At 35.4% G+C, this 23,718-nt stretch overlaps 1 pseudogene across 1 annotated transcript; it reads left to right on the top strand.

Annotated features, from left to right (window-relative positions):
• Nucleotides 1-4,071: 4,071 nt before the first annotated feature.
• Nucleotides 4,072-4,944, top strand: LOC309809372 (lathosterol oxidase-like; annotated as a pseudogene). The gene has a single exon. The product of its transcript is annotated as a lathosterol oxidase-like (transcript).
• The last annotated feature ends 18,774 nt before the right edge of the window (nucleotides 4,945-23,718 follow it).

The raw sequence follows: 23,718 nt of genomic DNA, 5'->3' as shown, positions 1-23,718 counted from the left end.
GTCCATCATGGGATGAATGGATAAAGAAGATGTGGCACATATATACAATGGAATATTACTCAGCCATAAAAAGAAATGAAATTGAGCTATTTGTAATGAGGTGGATAGACCTAGAGTCTGTCATACAGAGTGAAGTAAGTCAGAAAGAGAAAGACAAATACTGTATGCTGACACATATATATGGAATTTAAGAAAAAAAAATGTCATGAAGAACATAGGGGTAAGACAGGAATAAAGACACAGACCTACTAGAGAATGGACTTGAGGATATGGGGAGGGGGAAGGGTAAGCTGTGACAAAGTGAAAGAGCGGCATGGACATATATACACTACCAAACGTGAGGTAGATAGCTAGTGGGAAGCAGCTGCATAGCACAGGGAGATCAGCTCGGTACTTTGTGACCGCCTGGAGGGGTGGGATAGGGAGGGTGGGAGGGAGATGCAAAAGAGAGGGGATATGGAAACATATGTATATGTATAACTGATTAAATTTGTTATAAAGCAAAAAAATAAAAAATAATAAAAAAATAATAAAAAGACATAATAGCTGAAAACTTCCCTAACCTAGGGAAGGAAATAGGCATTCAGGTCCAGAAAGCAGAGAGAGTCCCAAACAGAATCAAGCCAAAGAGGACCATACAAAGACACATTGTCAAAAATTGTAAAAAATTAAAGATAAAGACAAACTGTTAACAGCAGCAGGGAAAAGCAACCAAGTTATATATAAGGGAACTCCCATAAGGCTATCAGCTGACTTTTCATCACAAACTCTGTACTCCAGAAGGGAGTGGCATGATATATTTAAAGTAATGAAAAGGAAAAACCTACAACCAAGAATATTCTCTCTACCCAGCAAGACTTTAAGACTTGAAGGAGAGATCAAAGTTTTACAGGCAAGATAAAGCTAAAAGAGTTCATCACTACTAAATCAGCTTTATAAGAAATATTAAAGTGACTTCTCTAGGCAAAAAAGAAAAGGACACAACTAGAAACATGAAAATTACAAAGGAAAAAGCCCACTGGCAAAGGTAAATATACAGTAAAAGGTTATAAATTAACCACAAAGCTAGTAGGAAAGTTAAGAGACAAAAGCAGTAAACATCATCTACACATCTGCAATAAGTAGTTAAGGGATACACAAGACAAAATGATGTTGGGAATTCCCTGGTGGTCCAGTGGTTAGGACTCCACATGTTCACTGCTGGGGCGTGGGTTCAACCCCTGGTTGGGGAACTAAGATCCCGCAAACTGCGTGCAGTGTAGCCAAGAAAAAAACAAAACAAAACAGAAAGATGTAAAATATGATGTCAGAAACATTCATGGAGGGAGGGGAGTAAAAATGCAGGGTTGTTAAAAGGCCTTTGAAATTGAGAGATATGAAATTTAAAATAATCGTGTGTATTAAACCTCATGGCAATCACATACCAAAAATCTATAATACAGAAAAGATAAAGGAATCCAAACATAACACTAGAGGTACCGTAGTCATCAAATCACAAGGGAAGAGAACAAAAGAAGAAACAGACAAAAAAGAACAACCCCCAAACAATGAGCAAAATGGTAATAAGTACATGCTTATAAATAATTACTTTAAATGGACTAAATGCTTCAATCAAAGGAAAGAGTGGCTGAATGCATACAGAGACAAAACACATATATGTGCTGCCTACAAGAAACTCACATCAGATCTAAAGACATACAGACTGAAAGCAAAGGGATGGAAAAAGGTATTTCATGCAAATGGAAATCAAAAGAATGCTGGGGTAGCAATACTTATCAGACAAAATAGACTTTAAAACAAAGACTGTAACAAGAGACAAAGAAGGACATTACATAATGATCAAAGGATCAATACAATGAGATATAACAATTACAAGTATATATGCAGCCAACATAGGAGTACCTAAATACATAAAATATTAACAGACATAAAGGGATAAATTGGCAGTAACAATAATTGTAGGGGACTTTACCATCCCACTTACAATGGACAGATCGTTCAGACCAAAAAAAAAAAAAAAAAAAATCAATAAGGAAACACTGGCCTTAAATGACACATTAGACCACGTGGATTTAATAGATCTATATAGACCATTCCAACCAAAAGCAGCTGAATGCAGTTTTTCAGTTGCACATGGAACATTCTCCAGGATAAATAACATGCTAGGGCACAAAAACAAGTCTCAGTAAATTTAAGAAAACTGAAATCATATAAAGCATCTTTCCAACCACAACGCTATGAGACTAGAAATCAACTACAAGAAAAAAAATTGCAAAAAACAAGTGGAAGCTAAACAACATGATACTAAACAACCAATGGAGCACTGATGAAATCAAAGGAGAAAAAAATCAAAAAATAGCTGGAGATAAATGAAATGAAAAAAAAATCCAAAACCTGTGGGACACAGATCAAAAAAGCAGTTCTAAGAGGCAAGTTTATAGGGATACAAGCCTATATTAGGAAATAAGAAAAATCTCAAACAACCTAACCTTACATCTAAACTAACTAGAAAAAGAACAAACAAAACCCAAAGTTAGCAGAAGAAAAATAAATAATAAAGATCAGAGCAGAAATAAATAAAATAGAGACTAAAAAACAATAAGAAAGATCAATGAAACTAAGAGTTGGTTCTTTGGTTCCTTAAAAAAATAAAAATAGAGCTACCATATGATCCTGCAATCCCATTCCTGGGCATATATCCAGAGACAAACATGGTTTGAAAGGATACAGGCACCCCAATGTTCATTGCAGCACTGTTTATGATAGCCAAGACATGGAAGCAACCTAAATGTCCACCGACAGATGAATGGATAAAGAAGATGTAGTACATATACACAATGTAATATTACTCAGCCATTAAAAACAATGAAATAATGCCATTTGCAGCAACATGGATGGACCTGGCGATTATCATACTAAGTGAAGTCAGAGAAAGACAAACATTGCATAATACCACTTATAAGCAGAATCTTAGAAAAAAATGATATAAACGAACATAATTACAAAACAGAAACAGACTTACAGACTTAGAGAATAAACTTATGGTTACCAAGGGGGAAGGGTGAGGAGGAGGGTTAGACTGGGAGTTTGGGATTGACATGTACACACTGCTATATTTAAAATAGATAACCAACAAGGACCTACTGTATAGCACAGGGAGCTCTGCTCAATATTCTGTAACAACTTAAATCGGAAAATAATTTGAAACCGAATAGAAACATGTATATATATAACTGAATCACTTTGCAGTACACCTGAAACACAACATTGTTATTCAACTATATCCAACATAAAATAAAAATTAAAAAAATAAAAATGAGTTGGTTCTTTGAAAAGCTAAACAAACCTGATAAACCTTTAGCCAAACTCATCAAGAAAAAAAAGAAGGGTCCCCAAATCAATAAAGTTAGAAATGAAAGAGGAGAAGTTATAACTGACACTACAGAAATATAAAGGATCACAAGAGATTATTGTGAACAACTATATGTCAATAAAATGGACAATATAGAAGAAATAGTTTCCTAGAAATGTACAATCTCCCAATACTGAACCAGAATGAAAAAGAAAAATATGAACAGACCAATTATCAGTAATAAAACTGAATCAGTAATAAAGAAAAAAAAAACTCCCAACATACAAAAGTCCAGGACTAGATGGCTAAACAGATGTATTCTATCAAACATTTAGAGAAGAGTTAATACCTATCCTTCTCAAACTATTCCAAAAAATTGCAGAGGAAGGAACACTTCCAAACTTTTTCTATGAGGCTAGCATCACCCTGACACCAAAACCAGAAAAAGATAGCACACAAAACGAAATTTACTGTCTAATATCACTGATGAGCACAGATGCAAAAAGCCTCAACAAATTAACAAACTGAATCCAACAATATATTAGAAGGATCATACAATATGATCAAGTGGGATTTATCCCAAGAATGCAAGAATGGTTCAAGATCTACAACTCATGTGACATACCACATAAAAAATTGAATAAAAGACTAGCCAGAGCAGCTGAAGCCCTGCAGGAACCAAATTGGCAGCTGGCAGTGGACCCTCTCTAGGGGCTAAGATGCATCTTGTACCCAATTGTTTTTTTACACCATACATATATTCGGCCACATGGCCAGAGGATGACGTCTTCCGACAAGCTATCAGTCTCCTGATTATAACAAATCTCAGTACATATAACCTTTATTTCTTCTTTGCAACACTGAGTTATTATTTTGTCTATGATCATTCATTAATGAAACACTCACAATTTTCCAAGAATCAAGTCTATCAAGAGATTTAGCATTCTGTCCAGTCAATACCATGGATCAGCATCCTCAGAGTTTCACTGTTCCTGCTAGAGGTTACAGCAAATTGTATGACAGCATAAAGAGTTTCCATACAGCTGGTTTTGACTCATTGCTGTTATCCTGCTCTTTCTCTTTTTCACTGACATGCTGATCTATGGGATTCACAGAGGTCTTCATCATAGACTTATATATAAGTGCTTACACAAACCTCATCACATCTGGAAGATTCTGACTCCATTTACAAGTCATGCTTTTCACCATCTGGCTGGCTTCCTTCAGAGTCTACCTTGCCACATATACCTTTTTATTTTCCCCTTACACACGGTAGTTTATTTAGGTTTGTATGTCTTGGTCAATATCTGGACAATTTCCATTCATGATGGTGACTTTCATGTTCCCCAAATCTTAAGGCCATTTATTAATGGCTCAGCTCATCAGACCACCACATGCTGTTTGACCATAACTATGGACAGTATTTCACATTGTGGGATAGAATTGGAGGCTCCTTCAAAAATCCCTCCTCCTTTGAAGGGAATGGACCAATTAGTCATGTGAAGATGACAGAAGAAGAGAGCAAGAGCCATGCAGGAAATGGCTGTAAAAATGAAAAATTATTCAATGTAGAGTTTACAAAGACTGAGTAGATTATTGCCCAATCATTAAATATTTTTGGTCAAGAAAAATAACCTACATACATATAGCCAAGAGGCATAGCAAGTGAATAGTATCATTTGAAAATCAGTATTGTGGGTATAGCTGAGTAATGATCATAATGGTAGGTCAAGGGAATATGTCGTGAATACCAAGATTTTAACCTCATGCTTGAAATAATGGACGTTGGTCTAAGGGACAAGTTGTGTCTTTCTAGCCAGCAGAGCTGTAATTTGAATAGCTTGAACAATGATGTTTTAAAAGATAGAGGATAAATTATCAAGGGGACTAGGTTATGCCCTTTTGCCTTAATTCACCCATATTCATTAAAATTCATTGTGCTTAATGGTATCAAGACTAAACACCACAACAAAGAAATATTAATATAAAGATTGGTCCTTGTTTCAAGAATGACTAAGTATTCAGTATTTGTATGATAACGACTACTTGTAGTATTTTGTTCAAGTGGAAACACTGGTGTGAAAAAAATTGTTATATAATGTATTAGCAGCTCAGTGGCCTGATTAATATCAGGTGTTATAAAATTATCATCTTCCTACACATAGAAAACTTATTTTCTGGAGACACTGTCAAATATTACATTTTACTGATGAACAAGTAAATTGGAATTTTAGAAAATATTAATACTACCATGATTTAATCCAGACCTGGGATTATTTAAAGATTTTGATGGTTACTGTTTTAAACCATTATTTAATAAGTGTACAATTATGTGACTGAATATATTTAGAAAGGGAAATTTGAGGCCCAAATAATATATTTGATCCTACTGACTTTTTACTTAAATTGATGCATTTGTGTCTCAAAGTTACAATCATGACTTTCTATAAAAGGAAATAGTTGCCAAATATTTAGGACTATCACTGAAGACTAGTTTTGAAATCTTATTTTCCCTCCTTTTTCTTCACTTTTCCCCATTTCCTCTATAAAAAGATTTAACAAATACTTTTATAAAGAAATGTCATGTGTTACAACAAATATGTTGGGAAAACATGGTTTGCAAAGACATTCTATAATCTATTTATGTAAAAATCAATAAAAGTTGATTATGACTGTTTAAAAAATTGAATAAAAATAATATGATCATCTCAATGGATACAGAAAAAGCCTTTGACAAAATTCAACATTCATTTATGATTAATCCTTTATACCCACTTTGTGAATAGTTAACACACCTCAATGCAATAAAGGCCATATATGAGAAGTCCACAGGCAACATCATACTCTGATAAAAAGGTGAAAGCATTTCCTCTAAGATCAGGAACAAGACAAGAATGTCCACTCTCCCCACTTTTATTCAGCATAGTATTGGAAATCCTAGCCACAGAAATCAGATAAGAAAAATGGGAAAGAAAGAAGTAAAATTGTCACTGTTTTCAGATGACATGGTATTATACATAGAAAATCCTAAAGACACCACTGAAAAACTACTAGAGTTCAATGAATTTGGCAAAGTTGCATGATACAAAATTAATATACAGAAATATGTTGCATTTCTGTACACTGATTATGAACTATCAGAAAGACATTTTAAAAAGAGTCCCATTTATCATCATACCATAAAGAATAGGATACCTAGGAATAAGTCTAACTAGGGAGATAAAAAGACTTGTACTTGGGAAACTATAAGACACTGTGAAAGAAACTGAAGATGACACAAATGGAAAGATATACCATGTTCATGGACCGGGAGAATTAATACTGTTAAAATGATCATACTTCCCAAGGCAATCTACAGATTCAACGAAATTCCTACCAAAATACTGAACATATTTCACCCAATTAGAATAAATAATTCTAAAATTTGTATGTAAACACAAAAGACCCTGAACAGCCAAAACAATCTTGAGAAAGAAGAACACAGCTAGAGGTATCACATTCCCTGACTTCAGACTAGAATACAAAGCTACGATAATCAAAATAGTATAGTGCTGGAACAAAAACATACACATAGATCAAAGGGAAGGAACAGAGAGCTCACAAATAAACCCCCACATTTACGGTTAACTAATCTATGATAAAGGAGGCAAGAATTTACAACGAGGAAAAGATAATCTCTTCAATAAGTGGTGCTGAGAAAACTGAACAGCTACAGGTAAAAGAATGAAATTAGAACATTTCTTCACATCATATACAAAAATGAACTCAACATAGATTAAAGTCCTAAAGGTAAAACCAGAAACCATACAACTCCTAGAAGAAAACATAGGCAGAATACTCCTTGACATAAATCATAGTAATATTTTTTGTTTCCTAAGGCAAAGGAAACAAAAGCAAAAATAAACAATGGCACCTAATTAAACTTAAAAGCTTTTGCACAGCAAAGGAAACCACTAACAAATAGGAAAACAACCTACAGAATGGGAGAAAATATTTGCAGGTGATGACTATAACGGGGTTAATATCTAAAGTATATAAACAGCTCATACTACTAAATATCAAAAAAGCAAACTCAATCAAAAAATGGGCAGAAGACCTGAACAGACATTTTTCCAAACAAGACATACTGATTGCTAACAGTCATATGAAAAGATGTTTGACATCACTAATCAGAGAAATGCAAATCAGAACCACAGTGAAATATCACCTCACACCTGTCTGAATGGCTATGATCAAAAAGGACCACAAATAACAAATGTTGATGAGGATGTGGAGAAAAGGGAACCCTTGTCTACTGTTGGTGTGAGTGTAAATTGGTGCAGCCACTATCAAAAACAGTATGGGGGTTCCTCAACAAACTAAAAATAGAACTACTAAATGATCCAGCAATTCCACTCCTGAGTATAGATCAAAAGAAAACAAACACACTAATTTGAAGAGACACATGCACACCAATTTTCACAGAAGCATTATTATAATAGCCAAGACATGAAAGCAACCTAACTGTCCATCAACAGATGGGTGAAGAGGTGAGATATCTATATCTAAATATAGATATATATTAAACACACACACAGTGGAATGATATTTACCCTTAGAAAAGAATGAAATTTTGTCATTTGAAAAAACATGGATGGACCTGAAGGGTATTATGCTTAGTAAAGTAAGTCAGACAGAGAAAGACAAATATGGTATGTTATCAGTTACAGTGGAATCTAAAAAATAAAACAAACTAATGAATATAATAAAAAAGAAACAGTCACAGATTTAGAGAACAAACTGGTGGTGACCAGTGGGGAGAGGGAGGAGTGAGGGCAAGAAAGAGTATGGGGAGAGTGGAAGTGAGCCCTGAACCAAGAAGGCGGAGTAGAAGGACGTGCTCGCACTCCCTCTTGTGAGAACACCAGAATCACAACTAGCTGCTGGACAATCACTTGACAGGAAGACACTGAAACTCACCAAAAAAGATACCCTACATCCAAAGACAAAGGAGAATCCACAATGAAATGGTAGGAGGGGCACAATCAAAGTAAAATCAAATCCCATAACTGATGGGTGGGTGACTCACAGACTGGAGAACACTTATACCACAGAAGTCCACCCACTGGAGTGAAGGTTCTGAGCCCCACATCAGGCTTCCCAACCTGGGGGTCCAGCAACGGGAGGAGGAATTCCTAGATAATCAGACTTTGAAGGCCAGTGGAATTTGATTGCAGGACTTCAACAGGACTGAGGGAAACAGAGACTCCACTCTTGGAGGGCACACACAAAGTAGTGTGCACATTGGGACCCAGAGGAAGGAGCAGTGACCCCAGGGTAGACTGAACCAGACCTACCTGCTAGTGCTGGAGGGTCTCCTGCAGGATGTGTGTGTGGTGGAGGGAGTGGCTGTGGCTCACCGTGGGGACAAGGACACTGGCAGCAGAAGTTCTGGGAAGTACTCCTTGGCGTAAGCCCTCCCAGAGTCTGTCATTAGCCCCACCAAAGAGCCCAGGTAGGCTCCAGTGTTGGGTTGCCTCAGGCCAAACAACCAATGGGGAGGGAATCCAGCCCCACCCATCAGTAGTCAAGCAGATTAAAGTTTCACTGAGCTTTGCCCACCAGAGCAACAGTCAGCTCTACACACCACCAGTCCCTCCCATCAGGAAACTTGCACAAGCCACTACAGCCTCATCCACCAGAGGGCAGAGAGCAGAAGCAAGAAGAACTACAATCCTGTAGCCTGTGGAACAAAAACCACATTCACAGAAAGATAGACAAGATGAAAAAGGCAGAGGGCTATGTACCAGATGAAGGATAAAAACCCAGAAAAACAACTAAATGAAGTGGAGATAGGCAACCTTCCAGAAAAAGAATTCAGAATAATGATAGTGAAGATGATCCAGGACCTCAGAAAAAGAATGGAGGCAAAGATCGAGAAGATGCAAGAAACAAAAACCTAGAAGAATTAAAGAACAAACAAACACAGATGAACAGTACAATAACTGAAATGAAAACTACACTAGAAGAAATCAATAGCAGAATACCTGAGGCAGAAGAACGGATAAGTGACCTGGAAGACAGAATGGTGGAATTCACTGCCGTGGAACAGCATAAAGAAAAAAGAATAAAAAGAAATGAAGACAGCCTAAGAGACCTCTGAGACACTGTTAAATGCAACAACATTCACATTATATGGTCCCAGAAGGAGAAGGAGAGAGAAAGGACGAGAGAAAATATTTGCAGAGATTATAGTTGAAACCTTCTCTAACATGGGAAAGGAAACAGCCACCCAAGTTCAGGAAGCGCAGAGAGTCCCATACAGGATAAACCCAAGGAGAAACACGTCGAGACACATAGTAATAAAATTGGCAAAAGTTAAAGACAAAGAAAAATTATTGAAAGCAGCAAGGGAAAAATGACAAATAACATACAAGGGAAGTCCCATAAGGTGAACAGCTGATTTCTCAGCAGAAACACTAAAAGCCAGAAGGGAGTGGCATAATATACTTAAAGTGATGAAAGGGAAGAGCCTACAACCAAGATTACTCTACCCAGCAAGGATCTCATTCAGAATTGATGGAGAAATCAAAAGCTTTACAGACAAGCAAAAGCTAAGAGAATTCAGCACCGCCAAACCAGCTCTACAACAAATGCTAAAGGAACTTCTCTAAGTGGGAAACACAAGAGAAGAAAAGGACCTACAAAAACAAACCTAAAACAACTGAGAAAATGGTCATAGGAACATACATATCAATAATTACCTAAAACGTGAATGGATTAAATGTTCCAACCAAAAGACACAGGCTTGCTGAATGGATACAAAAACAGTACCCATATATATGCTGTCTACAAGAGACCCACTTCAGACCTAGGGACACATACAGACTGAATGTGAGGGGATGGAAAAAGATATTCCATGCAAATGGAAATCAAAAGAAAGCTGGAGTAGCAATACTCATGTAAGATAAAATAGACTTTAAAATAAAGAATGTTACAAGAGACAAGGAAGGACACTACATAATGATCAAAGGATCAATCCAAGAAGATATGACAATTATAAATATATATGCACCCAACATAGGAGCACATCAATACCTAAGACAACTGCTAACAGCTATAAAAGAGGAAATCGACAGTAACACAATAATAGTGGGGGACTTTAACACCTCACTTACTCCAATGGACTGATCATCCAAAATGAAAAGAAATAAGGAAACAGAAGCTTTAAATGACACAACAGACAAGATAGATTTAATTGATATTTATACGACATACCATCCAAAAACAGCAGATTACACTTTCTTCTCAAGAACACACGGAACATTCTCCAGGATAGATCACATCTTGGGTCACAAATCAAGCCTCAGTAAATTTAAGAAAATTGAAATCATATCAAGCATCTTTTCTGACCACAACACTATGAGATTAGAAATGAATTACAGGGTAAAAAATGTAAAAAACACAAACACATGGAGGCTAAACAATACGTTACTAAATAAGCAAGAGATCACTGAAGAAATCAAAGAGGAAATCAAGAAATACCTAGAGACAAATGACAATGAAAACACGATGATCCAAAACCTATGGGATGCAGCAAAAGCAGTTCTAAGAGGGAAGTTTATAGCTATACAAGCCTACCTCAAGAAACAAGAAAAATCTCAAATAAACAATCTAACTTTAGACCTAAAGGAACTAGAGAAAGAAGAACAAACAAGACCCAAAGTTTGCAGAAGGAAAGAAATCATAAAGATCATAGCAGAAATAAATGAAATAGAAACAAAGAAAACAATAGCAAAGATCAATAAAACTATAAGCTGGTTCTTTGAGAAGATAAACAAAATGGATAAACCATTAGCCAGACTCATCAATAAAAGGAGGGAGAGGACTCAAATCAGTAAAATTAGAAATGAAAAAGGAGAAGTTACAACAGACACCACAGAAATACAAAGCATCCTAAGAGACTACTACAAGCAACTCTATGGCAATGAAATGGACAACCTGGATGAAATGGACAAATTCTTAGAAAGTATAAACTTCCAAGACTGAATGAGGAAGAAATGGAAAATATGAACAGACCAATCACAAGTAATGAAATTGAAACTGTGATTAAAAATCTTCCAACACACAAAAGTCCAGGACCAGATGGCTTCACAAGTGAATTCTATCAAACATTTAGAGAGGAGCTAACATCCATCCTTCTCAAACTCTTCCCAAAAACTGCAGAGGAAGGAACACTCACAAACTCATTCTATGAGCCCACCATCATCCTGATACCAAGACCAGAGAAAGATACTACAAAAAAAGAAAATTACAGACCAATATTACTGATGAATATAGATGTAAAAATCCTCAACAAAATACTAGCAAACAGAATCCAACAACACATTAAAAGGATCACACACCATGATCAAGTGGAATTTATCCCAGGGATGCAAGTGTTCTTCAATATAGGCAAATCAATCAATGTGATACACCTTATTCACAAACTGAAGAAGAAAAACCATATGATCATCTCAATACACGCAGAAAAAGCTTTTGACAAAATTCAACACCCATTTATAAAAACTCTCCAGAAAGTGGGCATAGAGGGAACCTACCTCAACATAATAAAGCCCATATACGACAAACCCACAGCAAACATCATTCTCAGTGGTGAATAACTGAAAGCATTTCCACTAAGATCAGGAACAAGGCAAGAATGTCCACTCTCACCACTATTATTCAACATAGTTTTGGAACTCCTAGCCACGGCAATCAGAAAAAAGAAATAAAAGGAATACAAATTGGAAAAGAAGAAGTAAAACAGTGACAACTGTTTGCAGATGACATGATACTATACATAGAGAATCCGAAAGATGCCACCAGATGACTACTAGAGCTAATCAATGAATTTGGTAAAGTTGCAGGATACAAAATTAATGTACCAAAGTCTCTTGCATTCCTATATACTAATGATGAAAAATCTAAAAGAGAAATTAAGGAAACACTCCCATTTACCATTGCAACAAAAAGAATAAAATACCTAGGAATAAACCTACCTAGGGAGATAAAAGACGTGTATGCAGAAAACTATAAGACACTGATGAAAGAAATTAAAGATGATACCAACAGATGGAGAGATATACCATGTTCCTGGATTGAAAGAATCAATTCTGTGAAAATGACTATACTACCCAAAGCAATCTACAGATTCAATGCAATCCCTATCAAATTACCAATGGCATGTTTTAATGGAACTAGAACAAAAAAATCTTAAAATTTGTATGGAGACACGTAAGTCCCCAAATAGCCAAAGCAGTCTTGAGGGGAAAAAATGGAGCTGGAGGAATCAGACTCCCTGACTTCCGACTATACTACAAAGCCACAGTAATCAAGACAATATGGTACTGGTGCAAAAACAGAGACAAAGATCAATGGAACAAGATAGAAAGCCCAGAGATAAACCCATACACCTATGGTCAACTAACCTATGACAAAGGAGGCAACGATATACAATGGAGAAAAGAAAGTGTCTTCAATAAGTGGTGCTGGGAAAACTGGACAGCTACATGTAAAAGAATGAAATTAGAACACTCCCTAACACCATACACAAAAATAAACTCAGAATGGATAAGAGACCTTAAATGTAAGACTGGACACTATAAAATTCTTAGAGGAAAACATAGGAAGAACATTCTTTGACATAAATGACAGGAAGATCTTTTTTGATCCACCTCCTAGAGTAATAGAAATAAAAACAAAAATAAACAAATGCGACCTAATGAAACTTCAAAGCTTTTGCACAGGAAAGGAAACCATAAACGAGATGAAAAGACAACCCTCAGAATGGGAGAAGATATTTGCAAACCAATGAACAGACAAAGGATTAATCTCCAAAATATATAAACAGCTCATGCAGTTCAATATTAAAAAAACAAACAACCCAATCCAAAATTGGGCAGAAGACCTAAATAGACATTTCTCCAAAGAAGACATACAGATGGCCAAGAAGCACATGAAAAGCTGCTCAACATCACTAATCATTAGAGAAATGCAACTCAAAACTACAATGAGATATCACCTCACACCAGTTCGAATGGGCATCATCAGACAATCTACAAACAACAAATGCTGGAGAGGGTGTGGAGAAAAGGGAACCCTCTTGAACTGCTGGTGGGAATGTAAATTGATGCAGCCACTATGGAGAACAGTATGGAGGTTCCTTAAAAAACTAAAAATAGAATTACCATATGATCCAGCAATCCCACTACTGGGCATATACCCAGAGAAAAACATAATTCCAAAAGACACATGCACTCCAATGTTCATTGCAGCACTATTTACAATAGACAGGTCATGGAAGCAACCTAAATGCCCATAGACAGACGAATAGATAAAGAAGATGTGGTACATATATACAATGGAATATTACTCAGCCATAAAAAGGAATGAAATTGGGTCATTTGTTGAGACGTGGATGGATCTAGAGACTGTCATACAGAGTGAAGTAAGTGAGAAAGAGAAAAAGAAATATCATATATTAACTCATGTATGTGGATCTTAGGAAAATGGTACAGATGAACCAGTTTGCAGGGCAGAAGTTGAGACATAGATGTAGAAGACAAATGTATGAACACTAAGGGGGGAAAGCGGCGGGGGGGTGGGCATGGTGGTGTGATGAATTGGGCAATTGTGATTGACATGTATACACTGATGTGTATAAAACTGATGACTAATAAGAGCTTGCTGTATAAAAAAATAAAATAAAATTTAAAAATTAAAAAAAGGAAGATTATGGAAATAAGAAGTACAAACTACTATGTATAAAATAAACTACAAGGATATATTGCACAGCACAGGGAATACAGCCAATATTTTATAACTTTAAATGGAGTATAGTCTATAAAATTTTTGAACTACTATGTTGTACACCTGAAACTATTGTGATATTTTTACTATTATGACATTTTAAAATCTACCTTGATAAAAAATAAAAGGACAGGGCTTCCCTGGTGGCACAGTGGTTGAGAGTCTGCCTGCCGATGCAGAGGACACGGGTTTGTGCCCCGGTCCGGGAAGATCCTACATGCCGCAGAGCAGCTGTGCCCGTGAGCCATGGCCGCTGAGCCTGTGCCTCCAGAGCCTGTGCTCCGCATCGGGAGAGGCCACAACAGTGAGAGGCCCGCGTACCGCAAAAAAAAGATAATTTAAAAAAAAATTAAAGAACATAAATAAAAGTAGCAAAAAGGAGAAGTTACATATAAGGGAACCCCCACAAGGGGTTTCTGCTGAGATATATGCCAGCATAAGACTACTGGCATATTTCTCAACAGAATCTTTTCAGGCCAGGAGAGAATGGGAAGACACATACAAAATGTTGAAAGAAAAACTCTCACCATGAATTCTATACTCATTGAAGCTGAAGGAAGGATAAATAATTTGCCATACAAAAGCTGAGGGAGTTCATTATCACTAGACCTGTCTTACAAGAAATGGTGAAAGGCAGTTTTGATTGCAAGTAAAAGGATGTTAATTAGTGTCATAAAAACATGAAAAGGTAGCATAAAACTCACTAGTAATGATAAATATATAGTGAAAGTTAGAGTCTACAATATATTAATGGGGGTGTATAAAATACTAACAACACTAAAAGTTAAAATAAATGTAGTAAAAACACCCATAAATACAAAAACCTGTTCTTAGTTATACAATGTAAAGGTATGTAAATTTTAACAATAATCTAAAATGTGAAGGATAGGAGAAGTAAAAGTGTAAAGTTTAGGAATTCTACTGAAATGAAGTTGTTATCAATTTAAAATAGTGTTATAATTTTAAGATATTTTAGGTAATCTTCATGGTAATGACAAAGGAAAAATCAGTAACAATTACACAAAAGAACAAGATAAAGAAGTCAAAGAATACTGATGCCAAAAGACATCAAAACATGAAAAAAGATAGCAGGGTAAGAAACAAGGAACAATGAATCTAGAAAACAGCCAGAAAACAACAAAATGGCAATAGTAAATTCTTGCCTATCAATAATTACTGTAAACATATTAAATTCTCCAATCAAAGGACACAGAATTGCTGAATGGAGACAAGATCCAAAAATATGCTGCCTTAAAGAGACTCCCTTTAACCATAAAGGCACACACAGAGAGAAGGAATGGAAAAAGACACTTCAAGCAAATGGCAACCCCTCCACTCCCCACACAAAAAAGTAGGGGTAGCTATACTTACATCAGACAAAATGGACTTTAAACTAAAAATAATAATAACTAACTAACTAAATAAATAAGGTCATTATCCATTATATAATTTTTAAAAAGTCAATCCATAATGTTATAGCAATTGTAAATATTTGTGCACCCAACATCAAAGTACCGAAATACATAAAACAAAAACTAACAAAGCTAAAAGGAGAAATAAACATCAACACAATAATAGTTGGAGATTTTAATACTCCACTCTCAACAATGGATAGATCATTCTGAAGGAGAACAAGGAAACAGTGTATTTAAACAACAATACAGTCCAAATGACCTAACAGACATATGTAGAACATTCTAGTCAACAACAGCAGAATTCACATTATTCTTGAGTGCACATGGAACATTTTTTAGGATAGACCAAATGTTAGGCCATAAAACAATTCTTCAATAAGACTGAAATCATAACAAGAGGAAAACTGGAAAAAATTCACAAATACATGGAAATTAAACACTTTCCTGAACAACCAATGGATTGAAGAAGAAATTAAAGATAGAAAAGTTTGAGACAAATTGAAATGTAAACACAACATACTAGAACTTATGGGATGCAGAGAAAAGCAGTTCTAAGAGTGAAGTTTATAGCAATAAACACTTACATTAAGAAGCAAGAATGATCCCAAATAAACAAATTAATTCTATTCCTTAGGAACTTGAAAAATAACAAGCTGAGCCTAAAGTTATCAGGAGGAAGGAAATAAAGATTAGAGCAGAAATTAAGGAAACAGAGAACAGGAAAATAGAAAATATTAATCAAACTAAGAGTTGGTTCTTTGAAAAGAAACAAAACTGACAAACTCTAAGCTAGACTATCCAAGGAAAAAAGAGAGAAGACCCAAATCAAAATTTTAAATGAAAAAGGAGACATTACAACTGATACCACAGAAATACAAAGGATCATAAGATGCTACTGTGAACAAGTATATGCTAACAAACTGGATAATCTAGAAGAAATGGAAAAATTCTTAGAAACATACAACCTACCATGGCTGAATCAGAAATAGAAAATCTGAATATACCAATTACTAGTAAGGATATTGAATTAGTAATCAAAAACCTCCCCATGAAGAAAAGTCAAGGGCCAGATTGCTTCACTGGTGAATTTTACCAAACATTTTGAGAATAACTAAGACAAATCCTTCTCAAACTCCTCCAAAAAATTGAAAAGGGAACACTTCCAAACTCATTTTACAAGGCCAGCCTTATCCTGATACCAAAGGCAGATAAGGACATTACAAGAAAAGAAAACTACAGCCCAATATCCCTAATGAATGTAGTTGCAAGTATTCTCAACAAAATACTAGCAAAACCAAGTTTAGCAGCACATTAAAAGGATCATTCACCATGATCAAGTGGAATTTATCCCTGGGATGAAAGGACTGTTCAACATATGTAAATCAATGTGATACATTACGTTAACAGAATGAAAGAAAATAATCATATGATAATCTCAGTGGACACAGAAAAAGCATTTGACAAAATTCAATATCTGTTCATGATAAAAACACTTAACAATTAGGCCTAGAAGGAACATAACTCGACATAATAAAACACAACAAGTGAGAAGCCCACAGCCAATATTATACTCGATGGTGAAAAGTTTAAAGCTTTTCCTCTAAGACCAGGAAAAAGACAAGTGTGCCCACTCTCACCACACCTAATCAACATAGTACTGGAAGTCTTAGCTAGAGCAGTCAGGCAAGAGAAACAAAGGCATCAGAATTAAAAAGGAAGAAGTCAGATTGACTCTATTTGCAGATGACATGATTTTATATATAGAAAATCCTAAAAACTCCACCAAAAAAATGTTAGAAGTAATCAATGAATTTGGTAAAGTTGCAGGATACAAAATTAACATACAAAAATCAGCAGCATTTCTATACACTAACAATGAATTTTATGAAAAATAAACAAATCCCATTTATAACAGCATTAAAAACAATAAAATAGTAATAAATTTAACCAAAGAGGTGAAAATTTTCTACTCTGAAAATTACATTTCCATTGATGAAAGAAATAGAAGACACAAATAAATGGAAAGGTATTCATGCTCATGGATTGGAAGATTAATATTGTTGAAATGTCAGTACTACCAAAAGCCACCTGTAGATTCAATGCAATCCCTGGAGTTTGGGATTAAAATATACACACTACTATATGCAAATTGGATAACTAACAAGGTCCTACGGTACAGCACAGGGAACTACACTCAACATCTTATAATAACCTATAATGGAAAATAATCTAAACATATATATTATGTATATAAATAAAAATTATCTATATATATATGTACATATATCTGAATCACTTTGCTGTACACCTGAAACTAACACAACATTGTAAATCAACTATATTTCAATAAAAGTTTAAAAAATGAGATTCTAATGGCATTTTTTTTACAGAAATAGAAAAAGACACTCCTAAAATTTGTATAGTACCACCTAAAACCCTGAATAACCAAAATAATAAGAAAGAAGAACAATGAAGGGGGCATCACACTTCCTGATTTCAAGCTATACTATAAAGCTATAGTAATTAAAACAGTATGGTACGGGGATTAAAAAAAGACAAAGAGACCAATGGAACCGAATCAAGCATATGCCCAACAAATTAGGCACAGAAGGAACATATACCAACATAATAAAGGCCATAAATGACAAACAACCAGCCAACATCATAAATCATATAAGGCCAACTAATATTTGACAATGGAGCCAAGAATACTCAATGGAAAAAAGACAGTCTCTTCAATAAATGGCAGTGGGAAAATAGATTATTCACATGTAAAAGAATCAAACTTGACCCCTATCGTACACCACTCACAACAACTAACTCAAAATGGATGAAATACTTAAATGTAAGAAGTGAAATCATGAAACTTCTAGCAGAAAACATAGGAAAAAAGCTCCTTGACATGGGTCTTGTTAATGATATTTTTGAAGTCATACCTAACGTACAAGCAACAAAGGCAAAAATAAATACACAGACTACATCAAACTAAAAGGCTTCTGCATACCAAAAGAAATTATCAACAAAGTGAAAAGACAACCTATGGAATAGGAAAATATTTGCAAACCATGTATTTGTTATTTATAGAATATATAAAGAACTCATACAATTTAGCAAGAAAACAAGTAATCCAATATAAAATGGGGCAAAAAAAAACCCTCAAAATACATCTTTTCAAATAAGATATACAAATGGCCAATAGGTACATGAAGGGATGCTCAATATCACTAGTAATTAGGGAATTGCAAATTAAAACCATAATGAGATATCACCTTAGGCCTGTTATAATGGTCATCATCCAAAAGACAAGAAACAACAAATGCTGACGTGGATGTGGAGAAAAGGGAACCCTTGTGTTGGTGGGATTGTAAATTGGTGCAGCCACTATGGAAAACAGTACGAAGTTTCCTCAAAAAATTAAAAACGGAACTACCATATGATCCAGCAAGTCCACTTCTGGGAATATATCCAAAGGAAATGAGAACACTAACTCAGATATCTGTAATCCCAGGTTCATAACATTATTTGCAATAGCCAAGACATGAAAACAACCTAATGTCCATCAAGGGATGAATGGATAAAGATGATGTGGTATCATATACAATGGAATATTATTCAGCCATTTAAAAAATGAGCAAATTCTACCATTTGCAACAACACAGATGGATCTTGTAGGCATTATAGTAAGTGAAATAAGTTAGAGAAAGACAAATACTGTGTGATCTCACTTATACAGGAAATCTAAAAACTAACACACCAAACTCATACAAAAAGATCAGAGATCAGACTGGTTATTAGAGCGGACAATGAGGGGTGAGGGGAGGGGGAATTGGAGGAAGTTGATCAAAAGGTATAAACTTCCAGTTACAAGCAAGTACTAGGAATGTAAGCTACAACATGATATAGCTAACACTGCTGTATCATATACAGTATAGGAAATCTGTTAAAAGAGCAGATCCTAAGAGTTCTCATTACAAGGTGAAATTTTTTCCTTTTGTTGTGTCTATGAGATGATGGATGTTAGACCTATTGTCATCATTTCAAAATCTATGTAAATCAAACTATATTGTATACTTTAAACTTTATACCATGGTACATGTCAATTATTTCCCAATAAAACTGGAAAAAATAGTTGAATAAATAAAAAAGAGGTGTTTGGTGGGGGACAAAAGGGTTCATATAAAAAATAATTGAATTCACTGGGGTGTATATTTTACTAACATAGGAGGAGTAAGATGAGCTTTTATTGGAAATAAAAAGTGTTTACTCTCAGTCTAAGGTAGACTGTTTATCACAAGTTTTGTCTGGCTTTCCCATCAAGACATTATTCTTTTGATAATTTCTAGAGTTGCCTTTCTATCGTCGTTTAGCAAAGCACCCTCACCATTCACCCCTGCAAGCTTTAAGGAATAAAAGGCCAAGCAGATGAGGAAAGTCTCAGTTTGTTTCCTTCACAAAGTGAGCCTAATGTTTTCTGAAGCAAGAACCCAGAGAGTTGTCATTAGTTGGTAGCAGTGATATAGGGTTTAGGCGACTCACATTGTCTCCTTAAATGTTTTCAAAATGCGTTAACGTGAATGAACATTACAATTCTGTTGCCAAATGCTTTTGGGGATGTGAAAATGAATAATTTGGGTAAAAATTAGGAAATCTCTTAGATAAATGCTTCTCTTTGATTGAACAGGGACAGGATATAATTGCCCTAGTGTGCTGTAATTTGGAAGGGCTTCTGGAGAAGATCCATGTCTTTAAAAATTAAGTATATGTTCGGCTTTAATGGTAAGCTTTATAAGGATTCATGACATTGCGTAGTGCAGAAAGGAAGTTGCATTAGAAAGGCTATAAAACAAGACATGAACAAATGAAAAAATAAAGAGTCAAAGTTCTCTTAATTTTTTTCTTTACCCATAAAATGCCCTGGATCTATTTGACTGCTTCTTGAAGAATTTCTTTACTCCATATGCTTCTCTTGGTATTATTTATGTGGTACAGCTGCCACAGGGTGTTTTTTTAAAAAAACTATTAAACACAAGATATAAAAACCAATCCATAATGAAAACCACAAGAGCCTACAACTCAGAAATGAAGCATATATATTTCCAAGTATTTTAATTTTTCTGAAAAGTCACATAAGTACAATATTTCTCAACTTCAAAAGGCCAAACTAACCAGGTGGTAGTGGAACACTGTTCTCTAGTGAAGGCATTAAGTCTTTTGTCTGTGACAATCCTAAATGGAGAGAGCTGTTCACTCTTATTTTATTCCTACCATCCTAGCCTGGAACTAGGTCTATGTATATTTTGGTGGATATGTACTTTTTGCTTGTATTACAATGTGTACAGCCAACAATTATTTCTACATAGCACCTAAACTGAGTACCAAGAATCCCTGATGCTTTAAAAGAAACTGATATATAGAACTTTAGGAAATACAGAATGCCTAGCCAGAAAATCTCTCCGTTTAACTAAAAGGAACATAAAAGTTCAGGATTTTCAGTTTTGACTGAAAGAGTAGGGGAAAGAAAAAAATCTAAACTGGACATAGTCCACCATAAACCTGCTTTTCTGTTCAAAGCATTTTGTTAGAATCATGCATAAATGGAACTGAAGCTATACATCTGCTTTTTCATCCACAATCTCAATTACCAACATATAACTGAAGCAAACTTTGGAGATGACATAGTAATTGAGTTTTTCCAAGCTAATTACGGGCTACACTAAACAAGTAGACACCCAACAAATATTTGTCAATTCCTCCTTTTATTCACCAACAGTGAAAAGAGTCAAACTAAGCTCTTTAAAATGTGTCTTCCCATTTTTTGGCTCTTGAAAATAATAGACACATTATAATGCCTGAGAGCTCAGATTCAGGAGAATATTTTGACAGAAGTCATGAATTTGAGAAATTCTATGCTCTAGTCATGTCTATTCGCATATGGAGAAAGCCAGGCCCAGAGAGATAAAACTCACGGCCTGCATCCCACACAGCTTGGCAGTGGCAGAGCCAAGGCAAGAACTTAAATAATTTTACCTTCAGGCTCATGATCTTCCCACTGTGCCACATGCCTTCTCTTTACTGTCACAGGTGTGGCAGCCTTAACTACGTTATCCCTCCCATACTACTCCAGTGACTTCCTGGTTTTCTATAAATGCTAAGTCATCTAAGGAATTAGTAAAGGGAATACGTCAATGATACATTGAGGCAGTGTATAATCATGCATCATGTTAACTGTGATTCTTTCAGAGTCCTGAATGATATACCCTTGAATGAACCCACCAAGGTGACCACTGGTACCTGATCAGGTTACATTTGACACACTTTTTGTAGCTAACTACATGGTAAACATTTTTCTTTTTCTTTTCTAGCTTTGAGCTATAACTGACAAAAATTATATGTATTTAAGGTCTGCAACTTGATGCCTTGATATACATATACCTTGTGAAGTGATCTACGTGGTGAACTTCTTATGCTGGCTTATAATTTTACAAGGTTCAATCACAAAGAAAATACGTTGTTAAGAAATAATATTGAATCTAAAATGACAGTGTTAGAGTAGCAGAAGAAAAACATTTTACCAGGCACATTCTCATGTATAAAAAGCGTTTATTTTTTTGCTTTGGAAGCTCAGTTATGCTTGTTTAGCATAACAAGTTTATAGTGAGAGAGCAGTTAATATATTAGCATGTGTCATCCATTACATTCCTGACAGGAAATTGAGCACAGATAAATGGGACCTTAAGGAGACATCCAATTCCTGCATTTATACTTAGTCTGGGAGCCAGAGAAGAGGCAAAGCAATGCACATAAGTATAAATATGCATGACCAGTAGAGTGGTGATGTTCAGATGACTTTCTGTCATCAATAAGCCAGTTGAACACACACAGACATTAAAGACTTTTTTTTTTTTTAACACAGAAGTTTTTTTCCTCCAATGCATCTCTGCCATGTCTGGTTGTTTTCATTGGTTGAGTGGGCAGTTTTCTTAAGCTACTTTACATTCTGTATTAGTTTGCTAGGGTTTCCATAAAATACCACAGACTGGGTGGTTAAATAATAGGTGTTCGTTTTCTCACAGTTCTGGAAGCTAGAAGTCCTAGTTCAGCATGTCAGGAGGGCTAGTTCCTTCTGAGGGCTGTGAGGAGAGGATCTATTTCATGCCTCTCCTGGCTTCAGATAGCTTCCTGGCAATTTTTGCTGCTGCAAAACTCCAATCTTCCTCCTTACTGGGCATGGCCATGGAATGATATTCTGGCCAATGAGATGTGAGCAAAAGCACTGAGAGCAGGTTCTGGGCAATATCCTTAATGAAAGTTGCTTTCCCTCCACTTCCTCTGCCTCCCTTCCCTTCACCTGGAACATGGACATGGTATGAGCCCACTTCAACCTTACACATGAGGGAAACATCCTAGGGCAGTAATTCTCAAACTTTATGCTTTCTGGATTTCTTTAAACTCTTAAAAATTGAGGACCACAAAGAGCTTTAATTTATCTATTGATATTCATGTTGCTTGATATGAAGTGAGAACATTTAAATATTTATTTTAAAGCAACAGTGAATCCATTACATGTTAATGTCAACAAAATTTTTAGTGGAAGATAACACATAAAACAATTCAGTGAAAAGTGTAGCATTGTTTTACATTTTTGTAAATCTCTTTAACGTCTAACAATAGAAGACAGCTAGACTCTCAGTTCTGCATTTAGTTTGTTGTGGCATTACATGTCATGTAACCTGTGGAATACTTCACTGCATACCCATGAGAAAATGAAAATGACAGAAATGCCTTAATATTTTTATAAAAATAAGTTCTTTTGAAAATAAGATCACTGATAAAAGAAACTGAAGATGATGCAATCAGATGGAAAGATACCACATTCACAGATTGGAAGAATACTGTTAAATTGACCAGACTACCCAAGGCAAACTACAGATTCAATACAATCCCTATCAAAATACCAATGGTGGCAGAGCTTCAAGATGGCGGAAGAGTAAGACATGGAGATCAACTTCTTCCCCACAAATACATCAGAAATACATCTACATGTGGAACAACTCCTACAGAACACCTACTGAACGCTGGCAGAAGATCTCAGACCTCCCAAAAGGCAAGAAACGCCCCCAC

Source organism: Mesoplodon mirus (assembly GCF_964341445.2).
Source record: "Mesoplodon mirus genome assembly, chromosome: 8".
NCBI classification, from domain to species: Eukaryota; Metazoa; Chordata; class Mammalia; order Artiodactyla; family Ziphiidae; genus Mesoplodon; species Mesoplodon mirus.
Note: the sequence above shows the minus strand (reverse complement) of the source record. Positions and strands in the feature narration are given on the sequence as shown.